Source organism: Dipodomys spectabilis, unplaced genomic scaffold (assembly GCF_019054845.1).
Source record: "Dipodomys spectabilis isolate Male_0828 unplaced genomic scaffold, ASM1905484v1 ptg000032l, whole genome shotgun sequence".
NCBI classification, from domain to species: Eukaryota; Metazoa; Chordata; class Mammalia; order Rodentia; family Heteromyidae; genus Dipodomys; species Dipodomys spectabilis.
In genome coordinates, this window is record NW_024870709.1 from 8,140,042 (window position 1) to 8,147,365 (window position 7,324).

Consider the following 7,324-nt stretch of genomic DNA (forward strand, 5'->3'; position numbering starts at 1 on the left):
GCTCAGTGATAGAGTGCTTGTCTTGCATGCATGAGGCCCTGGGTTCGATTCCTTAGCACCACATAAGCCTAAAAAGCCAGAAGTGGTGCTGTGGCTCAAGTGGTAGAGCACTAACCATGAGCTGAATTGCTGAGGGACAGCGCTCAAGCCCAGAGTTCAGACCCCACAACCAACAAATAAAAAAAAAAAAAAGATGATCCTAGATTACTCGGGCAAGGCAACCTCATTACAAGCTAACTTCTTTGGCTGTAACAACAAAAAAATGCAACATAAGGAGAAATATCCAAATATGAGAAGGATACCACATATTGATGAATTTAAAATGAAGGGTGCTCTAGTCAAGGACCACAGAGATTCCTCGAAGACTCTCACAATGACCTCTAGCTGACAAGTAGCAAGGAAACTGGAACCTTAGTTGTACAAACTCAAGGCAGTAGATTCTGCCCAAAACCAGAGAAAACAGCTAAGTCAAGCCAATCTCTGTGTAGATAAAACTGTGAGACAATAGATTTATATTGTTGTAAGCTACTAACTTTATGACAATCTATGATCATTTGTTAGACCAGCAATATAAACTAATACAGACTAAGAAATAAAAGAAGAATGTGGCAGGAAATGAGTCAAGACATGTAGGGAACATGGGTTGAAGGAAGAGGAAAAATAAGGATGTAGTGACCAAGAAGCTTTATAGACCACTGAAAGGTCTTCTAACTATAGGTGAAATGGGAAACAAAGAGTGTGGGGCAGAACCATGGTATGAGCAAATATACACTATGAAAGAATCCTTCTGAACTACTGTGCGTAGAATCCAGTTAGACAGCTGCAACAGTTCATGTAACAGATTGGCCTAGAAAATCATCATGGAGATGGGAATAGTCAGCTTCAGATTATATTAGGTCAACTATATAAAAATCAAAGGCCAAGCCTGGTGGCCAATCCTAGCTACTCAGAAGACTGTGCTCTGAGGATGGTGGTTCAAAGCCAACCCAGGCAGGAAAGTCCCTGAGACTCTTATTTCCAATAAACTACTCAGAAAAAGCCTGAAGTGGCTCTGTAGCTCAAGTGGTAGAGTGCTAGCTTTAGGCGCAAAGAAGCTCAAGGATGGAGCCCGGGCTCTGAGTTCAAGCTCCAGAACCAGTCCCCCATCCCCACCCCACCCCCGCCATTTATTTGTTTTTGTCAATCATGGGGCTTGAACTCTGGGCCTGGGCACTGTCTCAAGCTTTTAGCTCAAAGCTGGTGCTCTACCACTTGAGCCAAGTACCACTTCTGGTTTTCTGGTGGTTTATTGGAGATAAGAGTCTCATAGACTTTCCTGGCCAGGCTGGCTTTGAACCGCAATCCTCAGGTCTCAGCCTCCTGAGTAGCTAGGATTACAACTGTAAGCCACCAGCACCCAGCCAAAAAAAATTTTTTTTTAAAGAAAGTAGGCACTTTGATATATATATATATATATATATGTATATATATACATATATGTATATATATGTATATATACATATATGTATACATGTATATACATATATACATATATGTATATACATATATGTATATATATACATATATGTATATACATATATGTATATATATACATATATATCGCAAGATGTGTCAAGAGAGATGTTTATGGATGGTTTAAGGGATGTGGAACAAAGAAAGGAGTTATTGTTGATGCCAAAATCTTGGGCTTTAGCCATGGTTAAATAATTCTACTAAGAGCCAGGCGCCGGTGGCTCATGCCTGTAATCCTAGCTACTCAGGAGGCTGAGATCTGAGGATCACAGTTCAAAGCCAGCCCGGGCAGAAAAGTCCTTGAGACTCTTAACTCTAATTAACCACTAGAAAACCAGAAGTGGTGCTGTGGCTCAAGTGGTAGAGTGCTAGCCTTAAGCTGAAGAGCACAGGGATGGCGCCCAAGCCCAGAGTTCAAAACCCCACGACCGATCAAAAATAAAATTCTCCTAAGATCACAAAGGATGAAGAAGAAGTTTAATGAAGTTTAGGGTCGGGGAAGATCTGGGTTCATCTTGGGACATTTCTGAAATGTTTATCAGACAGCCAAGAGGAGATACTCATCAATCTGTTAGATACACGGTCTGATTTAGAGGATTACTTGGAGCTGTGACTATTAATGATGGAGTCCTCTCACAAGGCAGTATTCAAAGCCATAAGGTCATCAGTTCAAACATTAAGATAAAAGAAAATTAATATAAAGAAACAAGATTGGTGCTTCTGGCTTACACTTTTTTTTTTAAAGTCTTCCCTAGATTGTGTTATTCTAACTTGTAAAGACAAGTGTGTTTTGAATTTTGCCCTTTAAAAAGGAAGTTTTTCTTTTCTTTCCTTTTTTTTTTTTTTTTTTGGTAAGGACCCGCTATATAGCCCAGGCTGGCCTTGAGTTTGTGATCCTCTCGCCTCAGCCTTTGGAGTGCTGGGATTATAGCTATACACCACCACAAACGGGTTCACTAAACCAAAGAACTTTTAAACATTTTTTCATATGACTGAATTGTCTGTCTTAAGAGTAATAAAATTAAATACTATGCCATTACAGAATATTGAAAATAATCATCATTAATTTGGGGTTTTCCTAATTCAACAGATCATATCAGTGGAAAAACTCTAGTGAAATTAGACTAAGCTCCACCTCCTTATTAAAGGGCAAGTGAGTTGTAGTCTCTCAATTGCACTCCTCTTGAGACATTTTAATGTCTTAAAATTGTGCATCTATTTATGTAATATTTATACTAAATATCAGATAAGAAGGATTCTATTTCAGCTCTTCAGTGTCCGAGTAATTTGGTATTTACAATTGAAAACAAAAGCAAAACAAAACAATTACCAATACAACTTGGTTCTATTTCCTTCCTTACATTTTACCATGTGCATTTTAGCATAGTTTAAAATTAGTTTATTGTTTTCACAAATCTTCCTTCTGTGAAAAAAAAGCACTTGGAAGAACTTTAATATAAACTTACGGAGAAAAATCTTTGTCATGCAATCTCTCCTGGAAATACAGTATTCGCTCACGTACACATACTTTACAACACACACACACAAAATAGAAACCTTTCCATAAAGTAGTGAAAAGCCTAACTTGCTGCAATTAGCTCCTAAAGCGCTCTTACAAGCACACTACTGCAAAGTATTTTTGCCAACCACATCACAAACAATTATTAGTGTACTAACTTTAGTTCGTGTTTTAAGCTACTCCAGGGTGAGGGGTGGGGTGAGAATAGGCTCTTTATGGCATCATCTCATTGGATCATCTGCTGACAAAGCATATTTTTAAAGCCTAACCATAATCACTCTAATTAGGCCATCAAGTGTCAGGACTTGCTGTGGGAATTTGATTAATTCTAGCCATCTCTGTGGTGTAACTGATGCTGCTTGCATTAAAGGAGTGACTCTTCCCTGAAAGCTATTTCCTTACGTTTATGGCCTCCCCTCTTCCACTTGACTGTATTGAAAAAGTCGTGAGGAAAGATTGCAAGATGTCCTCAGAAGTCTTAAAACTTCCTTTCAGCTGGGAGTCAAATCACCTCCAAACCTTTTACATTCCAATATAACTACTGCCTTTACATCTTTATGTGGCCCTTAATTCATAATATAAATTGTAGCATGGAAAAAAAGACTGCTCACATATGTCTAAGTAACTTTGTGCTGCTTCAACAAAATTCCTAGAAACTAGGTAATTTATAAAGGATAGAAATTTTTTCACAGATCCATATGCTGGGAGGTTCAAGACCAAGTAGGACTAGTTGTCTGGTGAGGGTAATTCTCTGTTCTGAAGCAAGCACCCTCTTGCTGCATTCTCTAGAATAGAGGAGTACTGTGCCCTCACACTCCCTACATTAACCCCTTTTAGTAGGATTTCTGATCTCCTTCAAGAGGGTATTCTCATCACTTAAGTGCCTTTTAAAGACACCATCCCCCAATACTATCCCTGTGGCAACACCTGAATTTTGGAGGAAATACAGCCTAACTATATCTGTGAATAGACTGAAACCAACTTATTAGGGACTGGGCCTCCCTCAAACAAAAGCCCTAGAATCAAAATCTGAGGTTTCCCAGAAAAAAAGAAATTGTGCCTTAAGCTAAAAATATAGATGTTTGGAGCTCAAGAATACAATTTCAGTCTGATGGCCTTATAAGATTTTAGATTTTCCAGCATCAAAAATCACACAAGCCCATTGTTCAACATCAACCAATCTCTCTTCAGCTCTCCTTTCCTATCTTCTCCTCCCTTCCCCTCTGCCTCTCCTCCCCTTACTAATACTTTTAGGTCATATACGCGAACAAAGGCATGTTTCTCTGCTGGCCCAGAGACTATCAGAGTGTTGTCAACAATGTAACAATGGTATCTCTCCTGCGTAGCAGGAAAAATTTTCACAAGAAGGGTCCAATAACAAGCTCTACTGGAGCTCAGAGTGTATATGGCCCAGTTAAGTAAGATGTAACCAAATTCTAACTTTTCCAATAAAGAATTTGAGACGTTTTAGTATTTTCCTCTGAAAATGGTCGCCATGTTTGGGCCATCAGGTTGTGGCAGAAAGAAGCATTTCAACAAGGAAACAAACTCAAGAGTAGGCAGCCAGTATTTGCAGATTCCAAGGCTTCACTCATGGAAAAAGATTGTAATATGACTTTTTTTTCTTGGTGGCTCTGAGGCTTGAATTCAAGACCTGGCTCTTGCTCATCTTGCTAGGCTGGCACTCTACACTGGAGTCACAATCTCACTTTCAGATATGAGACTTTGTTTTTACATAATAAAAATATAATGAAGACTATAAATTTATACTGATGGTTTGATCTCAGGGTGACGGTATTAGGAGGTAGTAGAATCTTTAGTAGGTGAGGCTAGCAGGAGGTCCTCAGGTCATGGGGAGCATGGTCTTGAAGGAGTCTATGACTCTGGCTGCTTTTTCTCTTTTATTTCCTAGCCATGAAGTAAACAGTTTTGCCATACCACCTGTTCCTTACCGTTGTCATCCAATATGAGTTAATATTGTGGATTCACATGAACATGAATTGGATGCTTCAAACCCATGAAGCAAAAATGACTGTTTTCTCATAATTATCACAGGAATTCCATTATAGTAATGGAAAGCTGACAAAAAATATACCTAAGTGCTTTTAGAATTAACAAGTTTTAGAACTCACTTGCTTGACATAGAATGATCCTCAATTGTTAAACATTCCTCCTGATCATTAAAAAGATCCTTCTATGTCCAACATAAATGTGATGGTTTTAGGTCAGGTGGCTCCTACATGTAATTCTAGCTCCTCAAGAAGTTGTAGGGATCATGGTTCAAAGTCAGCCTGCATAGGAAAGTTTGTAAGTCTCTTATCTCCAATTTACCACCAAAACAGCTGGAAGTGGAGCTGGGGCTCAAGTGGCAGAGTGCTAGCCTTGGGCAAAATAGCTCACAAACTGTGCTCAGATCCTGACTTTAAGCTCTAGGACTGGAGCTCTTGAACATGCACACACACACACACACACATACACACACACACACACACACACGCACGCATGCACGCACGCACACACGCACATGATGGCTTTGTATTCAGATTCAAACTAGACAGATAAATTGAGAAAAGGGTACCTGAGACAGTTCTGTTTTTAATGTGAACTTCTCTGTACCCAAAGAAACTTTTTAACAGGGCTTTTAAATAAACTTTTCATAAATTTAAATTTTATAGTTATTTAATAAAAAATAACATGACAAAAAATAAAAATAAAAAGTGACAGATTTTGCTAATAATTGTTTTTGCTTTCTGTGATTTAGAGGATTAATCACAGCAAAGCCTCGCCTCTGTTGTGGTGGCTCGTTTTCAAAGAAATCACTTGTGCTAACGCAAATTATACTTATTAACACACAATACCAGTGAATATTTAAAGTTAAATATGAAAGGAAAATATATGTATATGTGTGTACATATATATAAACATGTAATTATATCAACTTCATTTCTTAGTCCAAAATGCTATAACAAAAGACCATACATTGGCTTATATAAAAGAAATTTCTCACAGTTTTGGAAGTTGGGGAGTTCAACATGAAAGTGCCAACATCTCCCCAATGTATGGTGGGGGTGCACTTCCTAGTTTGTAGTCTGTCTTCTTATGTGCTCTAGCAAAAAGCAAAAAAAAAAGTGGTCACCTCTTGTGCCAACTTCTGAAGCCCTACTCTCAAAACCTAATCACATCCCAAAGACCTAACAACAACCATCATCATTGTGGTGATTTAATCTTCAAGATATGAACTAGGTGTGTAGGCAAATTCATTGCAGAAAAACCTCTCAAAACATTCCTTGAAAAAGATTCCCACTTTACTAGATCAATTTTTTTTGCTGTTGTTCCTTGATTTTGTGATTTTGAATATATGAAGCACATAAACATGAAAGACTATTTGAAGCCCATAGATAGGGCTAAAGAAGAGCAAGGTAAATTTTGAAAGGCACAAAAACAATTCCATTTGGGTGAGAAAGAAAAAGAGAAGAATTTTGGATATACTGATTCCATTTTGCAGTGTCCAGTTTCGCTGCGTTTTCAAACTTAGTTTTCAAGGGTTCAGGTTCTTGGCGTGTTTTGTTATGGTATTTTTTTTAATAATATATTGTATGTCTGGACCAGCTGAGTCATAGATTTATAAAAATTCAAAAGAACATTAGTTCTAAGTTTATTAATTTCTGGACACATTTTGAAAACTGTTGGTGACTATGTACTTTTTTTTTCCAAGTAAATTTATTGTACTAGTTTGGGAGATTTATATCTAATACTGCTCCATTTTTATATCTACTACAATTCAAAATTAGCATTTTGAATCGCCATAGCTTATGCACCTACAGCAGTAGTTTAAAAAATAAAATAAAACAGGGCTGGAAAGTAGGTTCCCAGGCCTAGTGGGCGATAAGGAATCTGGTCAATATATAACTTTAACCATCAGTGCTTGGGGAAGTTGTAGTTTAGCTCGTTCAAGCTTCCTGGGGGGGGGGGGGGGGGGGTGATCATGACTCTCTGTTGCTCTCTTGGCCCGCACTGGGGTCTTGGAAAGTGTGTTCACCAGGTTGGGAACCCGGGGGGGGGGGGGGGGGGGGAGAAGCGGGGCTTTCTCTTCTTGTTCGAGGGAGTCCGTGTTCCCGTTGCATATTTATACTTGGTCAAACATTAACTCTGAACCTCGGGACGCACCTCTTGAGTTCGCAGCGTCTCGGCAATGACCCGTGCTCCGCAGGCTTCGTTTCTGCGGCCCACACGCCGCCCCCGAGCCTCCCGGGCCGGCCCGCCCGCCCGCCCGCCCGCCCGCGGGCAGGACAC